The 17,522-nt window shown below is 45.7% G+C and overlaps 1 protein-coding gene across 9 annotated transcripts in view; it reads left to right on the top strand.

Moving 5' to 3' along the window:
* The window catches only part of LOC128837441 (acyl-CoA (8-3)-desaturase-like), an 86,453-nt gene extending 69,291 nt beyond the window's left edge, over window positions 1–17,162 (top strand). For 5 of the 9 annotated variants that reach the window (XM_054028644.1, XM_054028643.1, XM_054028637.1 and 2 more), the window contains 5 exons: window positions 11,745–11,911; window positions 12,852–12,953; window positions 13,716–13,844; window positions 15,247–15,296; window positions 16,003–17,162. The gene's annotated coding sequence lies outside the window, so the exon portion shown is untranslated. Of the gene's footprint in view, window positions 1–5,168; window positions 5,670–11,744; window positions 11,912–12,851; window positions 12,954–13,715; window positions 13,845–15,246; window positions 15,297–15,925 lie in introns of all 9 variants that reach the window. The other 4 variants (XM_054028640.1, XM_054028641.1, XM_054028639.1 and 1 more) reach the window with 4 other exon arrangements.
* Window positions 17,163–17,522: the final 360 nt, after the last annotated feature.

Raw genomic sequence — 17,522 nt, 5'->3', positions numbered from 1 at the left:
CTGTTTGTTTCTCCTTGATGAACCCTCCAACCCCCCCCCCGACCCGGTTCACTCTACTTCCCTGTAAACCAACCACCCCACCCCACCCTCCCCTCCCCCTTGCAGAGGCAATAAAGTCATTGTTTTTTCACATTCATGCATTCTTTATTAGTTCCTTACAGAGGTAGGGGGATAATTGCCAAGGTAGCCTGGGATGGGTGGGGGAGGAGGGATGGAAAAGGACACACTGCATTTTAAAACTTTAACTCTTATTGAAGGCCAGCCTTCTGATGCTTTGGCGATCATCTGGGGTGGAGTGACTGGGTGGACGGAGGCCCCCCCACCGTGTTCTTGGGCGTCTGGGTGAGGAGGCTATGGAACTTGGGGAGGAGGGCTGTTGGTTACACAGGGGCTGTAGCGGCGGTCTCTGCTCCTGCTGCCTTTCCTGCAACTCAACCATACGCTCGAGCATATCACTTTGATGCTCCAGCAGACGGAGCATTGCCTCTTGCCGTCTGTCTGCAAGCTGACGCCACCTATCGTCTTCAGCCCGCCACTTGCTCTGTTCTTCCCGCGATTCAGCCCGCCACCTCTCCTCTCGTTCATATTGGGCTTTTCTCATCTCCGTCATTGACTGCCTCCACGCATTCTGCTGTGCTCTATCAGCCTGGGCGGACATCTGCAGCTCCGTGAACATCTCGTCCCTCGTCTTACGTTTTCTCTTTCTAATGTTCACGAGCCTCTGCGAAGGAGAAACATTTGCAGCTGGTGGAGGAGAAGGGAGAGGTGGTTAAAAAGGACACATTTTAGGGAACAATGGGTACACTCTTTCATTACAAGGTCGCATATTTCGGCTTGCAGGCAGCCATCGTAGGCCACAGTGTTTTGGCTTTTTTAACCTTCTTAACATGCGGGAAAGGTTGCAAACAGCAGCGCATTTCCCATATCAAGGATGAATTGGGTTGTCCATTTAAAATGGGGTTTCAATGTAAAAGGAGGGGGCTGCGGTTTCCCGGTTAACATGCGGCACAAACACAAGTAAACCACCCCCCCCACACACACACACACGATTCTCTGGGATGATCACTTCACCCCTCCCCCCCACCGCGTGGTTAACAGCGGGGAACATTTCTGGTCAGAAGAGCAGGAACGGGCGCCTCTGAATGTCCCCCTTAATAAAATCACCCCATTTCAACCAGGAGAGCTTTCTGGAGATGTCCCTGGAGGATTTCCGCCCCATCCCCATACACGTTAACAGACTTGCTTGCTTGCTTTTTTTTTGTAATGTTTACAAATATTTACAAAGTTACACTCACCAGAGGTCTCCTGTGTGCCCTGAGGGTCTTGGGTGAGTTCGGGGGTTACTGGTTCCAGGTCCAGGGTCACAAACATATCCTGGCTGTTGGGGAAACCGGTTTCTCCGCTTCCTTGCTGCTGTGAGCTACCTACAGTACCTCCATCGTCATCTTCCTCGTTCCCCGAACCGTCTTCCCTGTGTGTTTCTCCAGTGAGAGAGTCATAGCACACGGTTGGGGTAGTGGTGGCTGCACCCCCTAGGATCGCATGCAGCTCCGCGTAGTAGCGGCAAGTTTGCGGCTCTGCCCCGGACCTTCCGTTTGCTTCTCTGGCTTTGTGGTAGGCTTGCCTTAGCTCCTTAATTTTCACGCGGCACTGCTGTGTGTCCCTGTTATGGCCTCGGTCCTTCATGGCCTTGGAGATCTTTTCTAATACTTTTCCATTTCTTTTACTGCTACGGAGTTCAGCTATCACTGCTTCATCTCCCCATATGGCGAGCAGATCTCGTACCTCCCGTTCGGTCCATGCTGGAGCTCTTTTGCGATCCTGGGAGGACTCCATGACGGTTACCTGTGCTGATGAGCTCTGCGTGGTCACCTGTGCTCTCCACGCTGGGCAAACAGGAAATGAAATTCAAACCTTCGCGGGTCTTTTCCTGTCTACCTGGTCAGTGCATCTGAGTTGAGAGCGCTGTCCAGAGCGGTCACAATGAAGCACTGTGGGATAGCTCCCGGAGGCCAATAACATCGAATTCCGTCCACACTACCCCAATTCCGACCCGCAAAGGCCGGTTTTATCGCTAATCCCCTCGTCGGAGGTGGTGTAAAGAAACCGGTTTAAAGGGCCCTTTAATTCGAAAGAAAGGGCCTCGTTGTGTGGACGTGTCCAGGCTTAATTCGGTTTAACGCTGCTAAAGTCGACCTAAACCCGTAGTGTAGACCAGGCCCAACTCTGATATTCTATGATTCTATGATTCTATGATTCTATGATTCTCTGTGGATTAAGCACAGAGGAGGCCATATAATACATATTGACCAGTGGGTTGCATATATAAGGTTGAATATTCACTCCAGAAAACTTCATTAATACAGAATTAAGGCAAACTTAAACTTCTGAAAACCAGGAAATACAGAATTAAGGTAATGTCTCTACACTACACCTCCACACAACCTTAAACTCTGCTTCCCTGGAGCTAGCAATAGGCACAGAGGCCAAACCAAATCTGACCTATCCCTAACACAGAAAATGACAGGTTTTGTTATGTTGTGTCCAACACAATTCTATACCATCATTCCTCTTCAGTCCTCTCACTGACCCTCCCTGTGTTAGGTGTAGCTGTATTGACCCAGGGATTAGTTACAGCTCCCCATTTCAATTTCAGCATTGTACATCTATGCCATTCATCAGTCATGCCTATTCTCTGCTCCCCATACGTCTCCTGTGCAGGGCCGGCTCCAGGCACCAGCCCACCAAGCATGTGCTTGGGGCGGCGCCTGGAGGGGGGCGGTGGGGCGCTCCGGCCCGAGAGCGGGGCCGCGACTGGGCTCGCCGCCCTCCCCACGGTGCTCTGGCCGCCAGGGAGAGCGGAGCTGCAGCGGGCTCGCTGCCCTCCCCCCGGCGCTCCAGCCGGTCGGGGAGAGCGGAGAGCCGCTGGGAGCTCGCTGCCCTCCTCCCAGCCGGGGCTCTCCGCCCTGCTCCCAGCACTCTGGCCGCCGGGGAGAGCGGAGCCGCGGCGGGCTCTCTGCCCTCCCCCCGGCGCTCCAGCCGGTCGGGTATTGCAGGCCCGCGGCCGGGCTCGGTGCCCTCCCCTGCCGCACTGGGGGTGGGGAGGTGGCGGGTGGCTTTTTTGCCTAGGGCGGCAAAAAAGTCAGAGCCGGCCCTGCTCCGCGGGCATACACTGAGCATGCTTGTTCCCAGCTCCCATCATGGAGCTGGTTCGTTGTGCCTAGTGCCACTCAAAAGAAGTTTAGTGAGCCTCTCTGATAACAGAACCGATTTGTCCTGGAAAACTTGCCACTCTGGCGTCATTTTCAGTCATTCCCTTGTCAGCCCAGCCCCATACCATCATTCTGGGCTTCATATCCCAGACACAGTACAACCCACAAGACTGTCTCAGAATAGGAGCTAGGCAGATGGGTAGATATCAGGGGGGTTCATTTGTGAGGTGCTGAGCTTCCTCACAATTGCACACCTCTCTCACACTTCCAAAAGAGGCTCCACTGTGGCCAGATGTTGGGCAGAACACACAAACATACACACCTTTTAGATTTCCTGAGGAAAGAATTTGAATGCCCACTCTTGGGATGCAAGGGTCAGGACCCATTCCCTTAAGCCACCAGTGAGCATGTTATTCGGTATGTGTCACTCAATAGGTTGTTTCTGAGAAAACACTAATTTGCAGATGTGTGAACTGTGGTAAACAGAAATGTTAAAACTTTTGTACTGCAATATATTTCTAAATTGATCACTGGTACTCTTGTATAGCTGAACTCAGGGGCAGTCCAGTGATATAAATTTTATGGGAGTCAAAGCTACATTTTTTTCCATGGCTCTGTGAAAAAAAAGGTATAAGATTTTAAAATTTAAAAAAATTTTTTTTTTTTTAATGGGAGGAAGGCTGCATCTCAGGAACCACTTGAACAAATAACATCAAATTTGCACCACAAAATGATGTTCAAGACCATCTTGCTGTGCACATGGAATTTAGAGCACTTTGAAAATTAAAAGCAGATCCCTCTTGACCAAATGACCCTACATATACATAATAATCCTATGTGAAATACCAGTTTTCAAAACAATCCCCCCATACATGTGGATTTTAGATTACTTTGAAAAATTGGCTACTAAACACAAAGCTCTGCACAATCTTAATTGTAGAAGTCATTACTGCTCCACCATAACACTGCCTGCCCTCAACAAAATTTCCGAAAGGAGCTCCAGCAATGTGTGTAGTAGATTTTCTCAGAAATCTGCCAAGGGCAGTACTTGAACTCATACCCCTTGGATGTTACTCAGGTTCAAAGACAAGTGTAAATTTACCTAAGACACCAAGTCCTAGAGCCTTAAAAGGATTTAGACGCCTAACTTCCATTGAAATCATGCCAGTCAAACAACATACATTTATTATAGCTAAATGCAAGGAACAAAGACTGAAGGACACATTTAACAGGCTGGGGGAGAGTATTCTGAAAAGCAGTGACTTCAAAGAGGACTTAGAGGTCATTGTATGTGACCAATTGAGGTCCCAGAGGAATGCTGTGGCTAAAAGGACTATCACCATCCTTGGATGTATAAACAGAGCAGATCTGGATGTGTTCGTCATTGGTTTGAATATTCAATTGGGATCATGACCCCATCTGCTGATGGCTCAACCCCATTTGGGTTCCCATAGTTTGGGAACTGCTATTTTAAATCAAGATTGGATGCCTTTCTAAAAGATGTACTCGAGTTCATCCAGAAGTCAATGCAGAAATTACTGGGTACAACTCTATGGCCTGAATCAGCAATATTCAGTAGATTCATAGAAGATTAAGGCCAGAAGGGACGATTAAATCATCTAGTCTGACCTATATAACAACCAATACTTTCAGCTCAATCACTTGTGTTTGACTAAAGCATATTTTCCAGTCTTGATTTGAAGACATCAGGAGAGATGGAGAATCTACCACTTCCCTTTATAGTTTGTTCCAATGATTAATCTCCCTTGCTGTTAAATATGTGTGCCTTATTTCTAATTTGAGTTTGTCTGGTTTTAAGTTTCACCCATTGGTTCTAGGTATGCCTTTCTCCACTAGCTTAAAGAGCCCTTTAGTACCTGTTATATTTTTGCCATGAAGGTATTTATATTCCACAATTAAGTCACCTCTCAATCTTCTTTTTGTTAAACTAAACAGATTAAGCTCCTTAAGTCTCTGACCGAAAAAGGAATTTTTTCCAGCTCTTTAATCACTTTGTGGCTCTTCTCTGCACCCTCTCGGATTTTTCAATATCCTTTTTAAAATGTGGACACCAGAAGTGCATGCCATATTCCAGTGTCAGTCTGACCAATTCTGGCAAACAGAGGTAAAATCACCTTCCTACTCCTATTTACCATTCCCCTATTCATGCACCTAAAGATCACATTAGCTCTTTTTGCCACAGCATTAAACTGGGAACTCATGTACAGTGGCTTGTCCACTATGGCCCCCTAAATCCTCTTCAAAGTCACTGCTTTCCAGGATACAAGTCCCCCATTCTGTAGGTATGACCTGCATTTTTTGTTCCTAGATGTATGTGTAATAAAACACATTTTGTTTGATTAGGCCCAGCTTACCAGTGAACCCGCGAGCAGCGGCACCGGAGGCAGCAAACAGGGCGGCTAACAGGGGAGTTTGAGAGGGAGTTTGCAGGGAGAGGTAAGGGGGGAGGCAGGAGGGCGCGGTGTGGTGTGTGTTCTGAGCCCACAGGTGCTGTGGGCAGAGAGTGCAGCAGCCATGAGCCAAGCAGCAGCAGACAGAATGCAGATGGCCGCATGTGGAAGCTGTGGTATGTATATAGTCCTAGCAGGAGACCTGGAACTAAGGTATGTGTGTATGAAGTGTCGCCTTATAGTGTTACTGGAGGAAAAGATTAAGGGACTGGAGATGCAGGTAGATACCCTGGTGGAGTTTAGGCGGGGATTTGAGCAGCTGATGGAGGACAGGCAAGGGGGGGCTGAAGGAGAATGCTCTGTGGTACAGGTAGAGGCAGAGGTAGAGGACGGTGAGAGGGGAATGGAAGGGGGAGAACAAGGGAGGTGGAAGCATGTGACTGTGAGAAGCAGGCCAAGGAAAAGAAGGGCCAGTGAGGGCGGAATAGAACTCAGGAACAGGTTCGAGTGTTTGGATAACGAGGTGGAGGGGCAGCAGGTGGTGACTGACGGTGGGAGGGTGAGGAAGAAGAGAAGAGCAGCTAGTCCCAGAGAGAGAGGGGAGGAGTTGCTGGAGACAGCACCAATTCTGGGCCCCCGGAGGATTCAGGAAGGCATAAGGGGGAGCATAAGGGAAGATAGGAACAGACACAGGTCAGGACTAGAGGGATCAGAGACTAGATTACTAGATCGCACCGTTGCCAGGCAACGGCAGGTGTATGTAATTGGAGACTTGTTACTGAGGAGATTGGACAGGCCTGTGACCGGGGCAGACCCGGAGAACAGAAGGGTGTGCTGTCTACCGGGCGCAAAGATACGCGATGTGGACCTGCGGTTAAAAAGGATCCTAAAAGGAGCAGGTAAGAACCCCTTGATAATCCTTCATGTGGGAACGAATGACACGGCTAGGTTCTCGTTAGAGAGAATCAAGGGAGATTATGCCAGGCTGGGTAAGACGCTCAAGGAAATAGAGGCTCAGATTATCTTTAGTGGGATACTGCCTGTTCCAAGGGAAGGGCAGCAAAGGGCTGATAGGATTGTGAGAATAAATAGTTGGCTAAGGGAGTGGTGCTATAAGGAGGGCTTTGGGATGTATGGCCACTGGGAGGCTTTCGGGGACAGACACCTGTTCTCGCGGGATGGGCTTCACCTGAGTAGGGAAGGAAATAGACTTCTGGGAGGGAGGCTGGCTCATCTTATCAAAAGAGCTTTAAACTAGGAAGTTTGGGGAGACGGTTGGGAGATGCACAGTTAATCTCCACGCCAGATTCCAGTATTGAAAAGGTGAGTAAAATGAGAGGAGACATAGCCGGGGAGATGAGATTGGACATAGGAAGGACAGGGGGGACAGACACAAAGAGGCCCACAACTTATAGTGCTACTAATGGGAGACAGGCTAAACGACATACATTAGGGTGTTTATACACCAATGCGAGAAGCCTAGGTAATAAAATGGAGGAATTGGAGCTCTTGGTCCAAGAATTGAAACCGGATATCGTAGGAATAACTGAAACGTGGTGGAATGGCAGTCACGACTGGAACACAGGTATGGAGGGATATGCGCTGTTTAGGAAAGACAAGGTAAAGGTGGGGGGGTGGCATTGTATGTCAATAGTGAAATAAGCTGTAAAGAAATAATAGTTGATGGAATAGATAACACAGAGTCCATCTGGGCAATACTCACACTGGGTAAAAGGACTACTAGAGCCTCTCCAGGGATAGTGCTTGGGGTGTGCTATAGACCGCCGGGATCAACCCAGGATATGGATAAGGAACTATTTAACGTGTTTAGAGAAGTAAATACTAATAGAAACTGTGTAATTATGGGGGACTTTAACTTCCCGGATATAGATTGGGGAACAAACGCTAGTAGCAATAATAGGGCTCAGATGTTCCTAGATGTGCTTGCTGATCAATTCCTTCATCAAGTGGTAGCTGAACCGACGAGGGGGGAGGCCATTTTAGATTTGATTCTGGTAAGTAGTGAGGACCTCGTTGAGGAAGTGGTAGTAGGGGACAACTTGGGCTCCAGTGATCATGAGCTAATTCGGTTTAAACTACATGGAAGGAGTAACAGAATTAAGTCAAAGACTAGGGTTTATAATTTTAAAAAGGCCAATTTTAACAAATTAAGGGGACTGGTAAGGGAAGTGGATTGGGCAAACATATTAAGGGATCTAAAGGCAGAAGAAGCCTGGGATTACTTCAAGTTAAAGATGCATGAGCTGTCGGAGGCCTGTATCCCAAAAAAGGGAAAAAGATTACTAAGCAAGAGATTTAGACCGAGCTGGATGAGCGACCGGCTGAAAGGGGCGATTAGGAAAAAACAGAAAGCGTACAAAGAGTGGAAGAGGGGAGGGATCAGTAAGGAAACTTACCTTAGTGAAGTCAGAGAATGTAGAGATAGAGTGAGAAAGGCCAAAGGCCGTGTAGAGCTGGACCTAGCGAGGGGAATTAAAAGCAATAGTAAGAGGTTTTATAGCCATATAAATAGGAAGAAAGCAAAGAAAGAAGAGGTGGGACCGCTGAAGACTATAGCCGGAGAAGAGATTAAAGATACTCTAGGCATGGCGCAATATCTCAATGAATATTTTGCATCGGTGTTTAATGAGGCCAATGAAGGTATTAGGGATACTAGCACCACTATAGAGGGGCATTCAGGATGGGGGATTACCATATCCGAGGTAGAAGCAAAACTTGAACACCTTAATGGGGCTAAGTCGGGAGGACCGGACGATCTACATCCGAGAATATTGAAGGAATTGGCGCGGGAAATAGCAGGGCCATTAGCGATAATATTTAATGAATCTGTAAACTCGGGGGTGGTCCCGTTAGACTGGAGAATAGCTAATGTGGTTCCTATTTTCAAGAAAGGGAAAAAAAGTGATCCAGGTAACTACAGGCCTGTTAGTCTAACATCTGTAGTGTGCAAGGTGTTAGAGAAAATTCTGAAAGAGAAACTAGTTGAGGACTTGGAGGTTAGTGGCAATTGCGATAAATTACAACATGGTTTTACGAAGGGCAGATCGTGCCAAACGAATCTGATCTCCTTCTTTGAGAAAGTAACGGATTTATTAGATAAGGGAAATGCGGTGGACCTAATATACCTGGATTTCAGTAAAGCGTTTGATACTGTACCCCATGAGGAATTATTGGTTAAACTGAAAAACATGGGGATCGATATGAAAATCCAGAGGTGGATAAGGAATTGGTTGATGGGGAGAATGCAGCGGGTCGTATTAAAGTGTGAATTGTCAGGTTGGAGGGAGGTTACTAGTGGAGTGCCTCAAGGTTCGGTTTTGGGACCCATTTTATTTAATCTATTTATAACTGACCTCGGAACCAATTGCAGGAGTGGGCTGATAAAGTTTGCGGATGATACGAAGGTGGGAGGAGTTGCAAATTCGGAGGAGGATAGGGATATTCTGCAGGGAGACTTGAATGAGCTTGTGAATTGGAGTATCAGAAATAGGATGAAATTTAATAGTGAAAAGTGTAAGGTGATGCATTTGGGGATGACTAATAACAATTTTAGTTATAAAATGGGGACGCATTGGTTAGAAGTAACGGAAGAGGAGAAGGACCTAGGGGTCCTTGTAGACCGCAGGATGACTATGAGTCGACAATGTGACGTGGCGGTGAAAAAAGCCAATGCGGTCTTGGGATGCATTAGGCGAGGTATATCTAGTAGGGATAGGGAGGTGCTGCTTCCGTTGTATAAGGCGCTGGTGAGACCTCATTTGGAGTACTGTGTGCAGTTCTGGTCTCCCATGTTTAAAAAAGATGAACTCAAACTGGAACGGGTGCAGAGAAGGGCGACTAGGATGATTAGAGGAATGGAAAACCTGTCGTATGAAAGGAGACTAGAGGAGCTTGGGTTGTTTAGTCTGACAAAGCGAAGGCTGAGGGGGGATATGATTGCTATCTTTAAATATATTAGAGGGATAAATACAAGGGAGGGAGAGGAATTATTCCAGCTTAGTACTAATGTGGACACGAGAACGAATGGATATAAACTGGCCGTGGGGAAGTTCAGGCTTGAAATTAAACGACGGTTTCTGACCGTCAGAGGGGTGAAATATTGGAATGGCCTTCCGAGGGAAACGGTGGGGGCGACGGACCTGTCTGGTTTTAAGATTAAGTTAGATAAGTTTATGGAGGGAATGGTTTAATGGTGAAACATAGTAGTCAAGGAATACCAAGCAATGGTAGGTAAATAGTATAATGGCTAACAGGGGTCAGGCTAGAGACTCTTGCCTATATGCTCGGGTTCTTACTGATCGCCATATTTGGGGTCGGGAAGGAATTTTCCTCCAGGGTAGATTGGCTGAGCCTCTGGGGGTTTTTCGCCTTCCTCCGCAGCATGGGGCAGGGATCACTAGCAGGAGGGTCTCTGCCGATTGAAGTCACTAAAACACAGGATTGGGGACTTCAACAGCAGAGTCCAGGGAAGGGGTAGGGACGGTTTTATGGCCTGCAGCATGCAGGGGGTCAGACCAGATGATCATAATGGTCCCTTCTGACCTTAAAGTCTATAAATCACTTTGTATGAGTGCCCTTTCTTCATTATTATTTACCATTCCAGTAATCATAGAATCATAGAAGATTAGGGTTGTAAGAGACCTCAGGAGGTCATCTAGTCCAACCCCCTGATCGAAGCAGGACCAACCCCAACTAAATCATCCCAGCCAGGGCTTTGTCAAACCAGGCCTTAAAAACCTCTAAGGATGGAGATTCCACCACCTCCGTAGGTAACCCATTCCAGTGTTTCACTTTGTGTCATCCACAAATTTTATCAGCGGTGATTGTATATTTGCTTCCAGATCATTGATGTTGAATAGCACGAGATATAAAACAGATCCCTGCAGAACCCCACTACAAACACCTCCAGACAATAATGATTCTCCATTGATAACTACTTTGAGATCTGTCACTTATCCAGTTCTTAGTCCATTTAATGTGTGCTCTACTGAGCTCAAGGCTTAATCAAAGGCCTGACAATCCAGTCACATGACAGTCCTCACCAAACACAGTATCATACCAACCACACAGCCTTCACAGAAAAACACCAACACAGACACACACACACTAGCAAAGTCTCTTACCTCCAAGAACAGGATCTGCTTCTGAGTTTTCTCTGTAACAGTTTTACATAGTAGGAGAAATGATCAATTTTTTTGTTAGAAACTCTTTTCTGGATAAAAAGGGCCTTTGTAATAAACCAAAAGTTTTTATTATTTTTTCAAAAAATGCTGGGTTTTTTAATTGAAACTGAACATTTGAAACTTTGAAATGTCAAACTCTTGAAATTTTGGGGGGTTGTTTTTCCCCTTCCTTATCCTTTTCCCCTCTAAATACAATCAAATGAATCATATGTCGTTGTTTTTCTTTTTTCTTCTTCTTCTTCTTCTTCCTCCTTTTGGTGCATTTCATAACTTTTCAAAACTTCCTCAACTTTTGGAAAAGTTACAGAATGAAAATGAAAGTCTCTAACTCTGCCACTCCATCATACTCCCTTATCAAGTGTAGAGATAAACCAGTTCAGCTACAATAGCTGAAGTCACACTTACCCTTGTTTCACTAGTTTTAAGTATGTCCCTAAAGTGCTGTAATAATAAATCTCCCCACACAAATTGCTGGTAGAAAACTTCCATGGGCTATGCGCCACTGTCAAGAGGATGGGACTCTTCAAACCTAGTTATCTTTTTTTCTTCCTGAATTTCCTTCAAATTCTGATGCTAGAGGCTGCTGGCTGGTTCACCCTCTGCTACATTGGAACATCCTTCATGCCCTTTCTCACTGCAGCATTGCTGCTAACAACAGCTCAGGTAAACTGCCCAAATCACTGTTGTGAGGGATACATGTATTTACATGTTATTTATTCCTACTCTAGTCACTTCCTCAGCTGCTGACTCTGCTATGGCCCTTTGCCCTGTTTCATAAGGTGCAGCTTCTCCAACGGAGTGTCTGCAGTGTCCAGCAATGATGGTTTATTGGATGGTTCAGACAAAGTTGTTCAGAACAGCTACAAATACTGTAGTACTGCTGGGAACAGGGAACTCACAGCTTTTTTAATCTGCAGGAGGAACTGTGTCTTGTAGAAGCTATGGATGTGGGAAACTCATACCTCTTAAGTTGCCACCCTGACTCAGAAAAAGGTTCTGAAGAGAAGCAGTGGAGGAGCACTGGCTGTAGGGTGCTCAGACCAACTCCAGTCTCTATCTGTCTCAGAACGCACATACAAGAGAGGTACTGTATGAAGTGAACTCAGCCCTCTGTAATGTGCTTTTTGTGTGAGTGTAGCTAGAACTAGCAGCCCACATTTCTCCTATCTATAGTTTACTGGGTCCCCTCCTCTTCCCAGTCTTCTTCCCACATTGGACATGGCATTGTTTGTGTATAATCTTTTGTGTCTGAACCTAGAGACACTTTATGGGTGGAACTGATTAGGTTCGAGTGTGTTACCTGAACTCCACCTAATCACAAGCTTTTCCCTTCTGTAGACGTAGAGAACGTATTTTTTCTCAATTGAGTTGAGCTGGTTGAGGTCATCCCTCAAATAACTCACTCAAGATTAAATGTGTTACTCTGCATCTACACTCAGAAAAAGGCTGCAGTTAAATTGAGGTTATCTGACCAATGACAACCTCTTTTCACGTGTAGACAAGCTGTGTGTGTCAGCCAAGTCAGGTGGTGCTCTGTACCTTCACCAGGTTGAGGTTGGGATGCACTGAAAAGAGGAGTCCCCAGGAATTCATGTGTTGAGACAAATGTGTTTCTGGTCCCTTTCACTGTGCTCTCCCCAATATGGGCTTGGGATGCACTGATAATAAGGTGGGGGCGTTCTTTAAGACTGAGTGTATAGCGGATACAAAAGATGTCCCCCATAATAGCAAAGGGCACGTTCATCAAGTTAGGTTGTTTAAATGATAGTCCTTGGGACATCTTTTACCCTGCACTGTGAGTGTGGAGGGTAGAAATTGATTCCTGGTGTCATCAGGAGGCATTGCCATCCAGTTGGAGCTGGGGTTGATTGACAGAGGCTGGTTTTATAGAGTTTAAAGCCAGAAGGGACCACCAGATCATCTAGAACTGAATGTGCAAAGACGACATAGCACTGCCCTGGCCCTGTTACAGAAGTTCAAGGAACCCTGGCCCTATTTTATCAGTGATGCATTTTCTCTTCCAGTTCCAGGGCTGGTGGTTCTAGCATGATTTGGGGCACCTTTCAGTCTTCACCAAGTCCAAATAGAACCACTTGTGTCATGAGTTTGTGATGTGCAATCTAAAGGTAAGTGCCTAAGGGTATCCATTGGAACTTCAGCAGGGGAGGTTAAAAGAGTGAGCCCCTTCTGTTCAGAAAGTCTCTTATGGATAGTCTGCCCCATAAATGTAGCAGAGAGGAGAACATGATGCAGTTCTCAAGGAAAGGGTGAACAAATAATGGATGAAGGCTCATGCAGGCTCCCCCATGCCCCAGCCATGTGAGCTCACGGAACAAAAATTGCTAGAGGGGCCCCCCAAAAACTCACCCAACAGGAGTAGAGGCAAGGCACCACAGCAGAGACCTTCAGATGGCCTTCCCTTATGTTTATTGGCTGTTCACTCCAGTTCCCTCCTTCAGAATCTCTTCACCTCAGTCTCACTCAGCCTGCCTTCCCTGTTCCCCTTCTTTGCTCCTTTTTTCTTTCCCTTTTTTCTTTTATCCCCTTTCTATGTCCCTTTTCACTTCCTTTGTGCACCTAATTCTCCGCAACAAAACCTCACTTAGAATTCATTTTTATTTATTTATTTTGTGGAACTAATATGTTTGCAGCCATTATATTATTCACTCTACTTGTATATTAGATTTTTTACTCCCCCGTCCCTACCCCTTTGTCTTGTCTATTTAAAATGTAAGCCTTTCAGTGCAGGGACTGTTCGTCCAGTGCTTAGCACAAAAGGGCCCTGATCTCAGTTGGGGTTTCTAGGCACTACCAGGGTTCAAATGATAAAATAATAATAATAAATGAGGCAATTTATATTTAGCAGCAGTGTGTTTTGATTCCTGCAGGGGTTGTCATCCACATGGCAGAATCGCCAGCATAACCACCATCACGCCAAAACCAACTGCTTCCCCAAGGACCCTGATATTCTACTACATCACTCCCTTTTTGCCTTGGGAAAGACACTCTCTGTGGAGGTGAGTGTGAGGGAATGGGTTTTGAACAAACTTGGTTTCTGAAAGGATATAGTGCTAAAAGACCTAGCAGTCAGGAAGCTGTAGTGTATTCGGAGTAACTTGTCCAGTGTGTGGGATTTTGGAGTTACTGAGTCACTGTTAGATTGCAGCCATTCTGGAAAAGGGCTGGTGCTGAGACATACTTGCTGCTTGGAACACTAGTGGTTCCCTGGAGAAACAGAGAGTTTCACCTGGTTTGTTCAGTGTGGGTGTATTAATCATTCAGCATGGGGAATGTAGTTTATAGGGGAAGGTGTCCAGTAGCTTAGTCAGGACTATGATTATTTTATATAACTTTATGTGATTCAGAAATTCAAAACTGTTCCATAAGAAATCAGTGTTCCCAAGAGCCTGGCTTGGGACCGTAATAGAAATATACCTAACATCCTAGAGATCCTTCTTCATCACTGGTGCATTAAAGGCCAGATTTTGGAAAGTGCTCAGTTCCTACTTAGGTACCAAAATAAGAAGCATCTCAATCAAACCAGTAGGAACCCAAGCCAACCTGATGAAACACACTCTGACTCTCAGGTGTCACTCTATACCACTAACTTCCTAAACAACAAACCAAAAACCACACCCAAACCTGAATGATAGTTAGGTGACTGGGAGAAAAAAAAATCAGTAGGCAAACCATAAGGATGAACAGATTTTAAAAGAAATTAAATAGCTAGGCTGGTACAGATCCCCAAACAGAAATTTCACAGAAGCGAACCACATTACCATTGTGAAATATGCAAATGACAGGCAAACTCCCGCCAAATTCAGAATCAGGAATCACAAACTGAATAGTTAAAATGGGAGGAGCAAGGTAACGGGGAAACCCATGGAAACTGGACTGTCTGTCTAAGGTGACAGACTAAAATAAAGGTTTTTACTCCAAAGAAAGTAAGACAGTTGCTTCCTCAAACTATCAGAGATGCTAAAATATATTTAAAGAAAAAGATTGGTGAGGAAAAAACTGTTCCTCACCCTTTGAGAAAGGAAAGCAGGAGCAGAGACAGCATCACACCATGAAGCAACCTGCCAGCAAATCAAGAATGGGGAAACAACAAATAAGCACAGGGAATAAAACCCCAAACTTACTATCAAGCCTTAACCTGGTGAGAGGTTTTAGACCATATCTTCCTCTGAGAGAAATCAGAGGCTTCTATCCCTCTTACACTTTGCTAGCATCAGTATCATTTGTCATGGCAATACAGTTTTTTATTTGATTGAGGAGTGGCAGAGTTAGGAGCTGACTAAAAAGGTGCATCTCAAGGAGGAAACAGAAGTTAGGAAGTGCTTCTGTGGGTGTTTCTCAGGGAAGGATAGGAGATCTCTGTTGCCCAGCTGACCTGTTATGGTCTTCTCTCCTTCACAGCTTGGGATGATGAAGAAGAAATTGATACCATCAGCACAAATATTTCATCAGTGAGTATTTCCTCTTTCCTGCACAACCATCAGGCCCTCACTCAGTGTGGTAAGGACACCCTCATTTGTTGTGTAGGCCTCACATTCCAAGCCATGTATCTGGGGGCAGGGTAGAGAACTCTAATTGCATCCCACTACCCCCAAGTCTCTTGGTTCCCTTCCACAACCTTTGGAGAGGCAGGAATTAACCTCAGATAAATGATGGTTTCTGATATAATTATCAGTGCATTTATCTGGGCAGGGACAAACCTGAACTAATAAAAGGGACCATTCAAGGACCTTACGGGTAATTACATGTACCACCTAGCATAGTACAATGTACTGGGTCTCTAACACTTAAAGACACAGAGCAATACTGTCTAACCCAATTGAGTCCAAGCTGCTTGGGCATAGTGTGAGCTTGGAGTCATGAATCCCGGTTTCTGCTGAATCACCAGGCATCCACCCTTGTGATTGCTATGTTAGTCATGGTTCCACTGCAGAGTCTGGGTCACTCTTCTAGCCCAGCTGAAGTTGGGGTGTGGCCTCCTGCTGAGCAAATTCTCTAGCCCTGGGTTCAAGCTGCATTTGAGCCTGCTGCCTTCAGCAGCAATAGAGTCTAACTGCCCAAGTCTATGGCTCTCTTCTAGCCCTGTTTCCATGCCAGCCAGTTAGCCCAGAGTCTACCAGGTGGTCGACAACAAATCCCTTGTCCTTCTTTGGGCAGGGCTGAGTTCCCTCTCTGGAATGGCATTCCCCTCTTCCAGTGAGAGGCAGGATGGCAGCAAGAAGTCAGTGGTGAAGTTTCCTCAAAGCCTTTCAACCAACCAGGGCTTTGGGGCAGAGAAGCCAGTTCCACTCTCTGGCCATCGTCTAATGAATGAAGGCTCAGGGAAAGGGTAAAAGTGGCCCTTCAATACAGCTGGCATGTGCATGTGGAATGAGCGAGTTCTCACCTAGCAATTTCCACAGCCTCCCAGTTTAATTCCTCCAAGAAATCAGACAGAGAAGACTTTTCCTCCCAGCCTGGTGGGAGATATAAATACATGAGGAAGAAGCATGTACTGCTGCATAGGATGTACTGCATCTACAGGAGCTTCAGATGGGAGGTGTGACGTTGCACTCCATATGCTTTATGAAAATATGCTTATGAATGTGAATATGATGTAACTGGAATATGCTTTATGCAAAAGGTTTCTTGTAAGATGTCATTACAAAGCTTATAATCTACTGAGTGTGTTATCCTAATTGTTTGCATGTATTATTTCTATCTCTGAAGTTAGGAGAATAAGATATAAACTTGTATCACTGATGTAAACATATTAAGTGGAAGCCATTAAGGGTGCTTCAGATTCAATGAACTGTAAATGGCTCAGTTTATTTGCAAACCTTCCTGTGTACATGTGGGCCAGTCCAGGAAGAATGGAGGGTGGGGGTCTCACAGGACGTGATCATGTCACCTGATATTGGAATCCATCTTAATCCCTGTACTTTTCCATTCGAAAGGAGGGATGGGGGCCAAGCACAGACAAAGGACTCCTGTCTTGTGCAAAAGCTATGTAAAGGGGGTGGAGCAGGACAAAGGGGCTTCCAGTCATGTGAAAACCCCTAGTTACCACCTGAGACGGCTGCTGGAATTAACAAGGACTGTACCGGGGAAAGGATTGGGCCCAGACTAGGAAGGAGTCTAGTCTATGAAAGAAGCTTCTTGGAACATCTCTGAGGGTGAGAAATTACCTGTAATCAGTTTCTTAATGTATTAGGCTTAGACTTGCATGTTTTTGCTTTATTTTGCTTGGTAACTTATTTTGTTCTGTCTGTTATTTCTTGAAACCACTTAAATCGTACTTTTTATGCTTAATAAACTCACTTATGTTTATTAATGAACCCAGAGTAAGTGATTAATATTTGGGGGAGCAAACAGCTGTGAATATTCCTCTATCAGTGTTATAGAGGGTAGACAATTTATTAATTTACCCTGTATAAGCTTTATACAGAGTAAAACGAATTTATTTGGGGTTTGGATCCCACTGGGAGCTGGGTGTCTGGGTGCTAGAGTCAGGTAACCTGCCAAGCTGTTTTCACTTAAAGCCTGCGGTTTTGGGGGCATGGCCCAGACCCTGGGTCTTTGTTGAAGCAGGTTAGCGTGTCTGGCTCAACAAGGCAGGGTTCTGGAAATCCCAAGCTGGCAGGGAAAACCGGCTCAGAGGTAATTTCAGCACATCAGGTGATAGTCACAAGGGGGTC

The sequence above is a fragment of the Malaclemys terrapin genome, chromosome 4 (genome assembly GCF_027887155.1).
Source record: "Malaclemys terrapin pileata isolate rMalTer1 chromosome 4, rMalTer1.hap1, whole genome shotgun sequence".
In the NCBI taxonomy this organism is placed as follows: Eukaryota; Metazoa; Chordata; order Testudines; family Emydidae; genus Malaclemys; species Malaclemys terrapin.
This window is presented reverse-complemented; position numbering and strand designations above follow the sequence as displayed.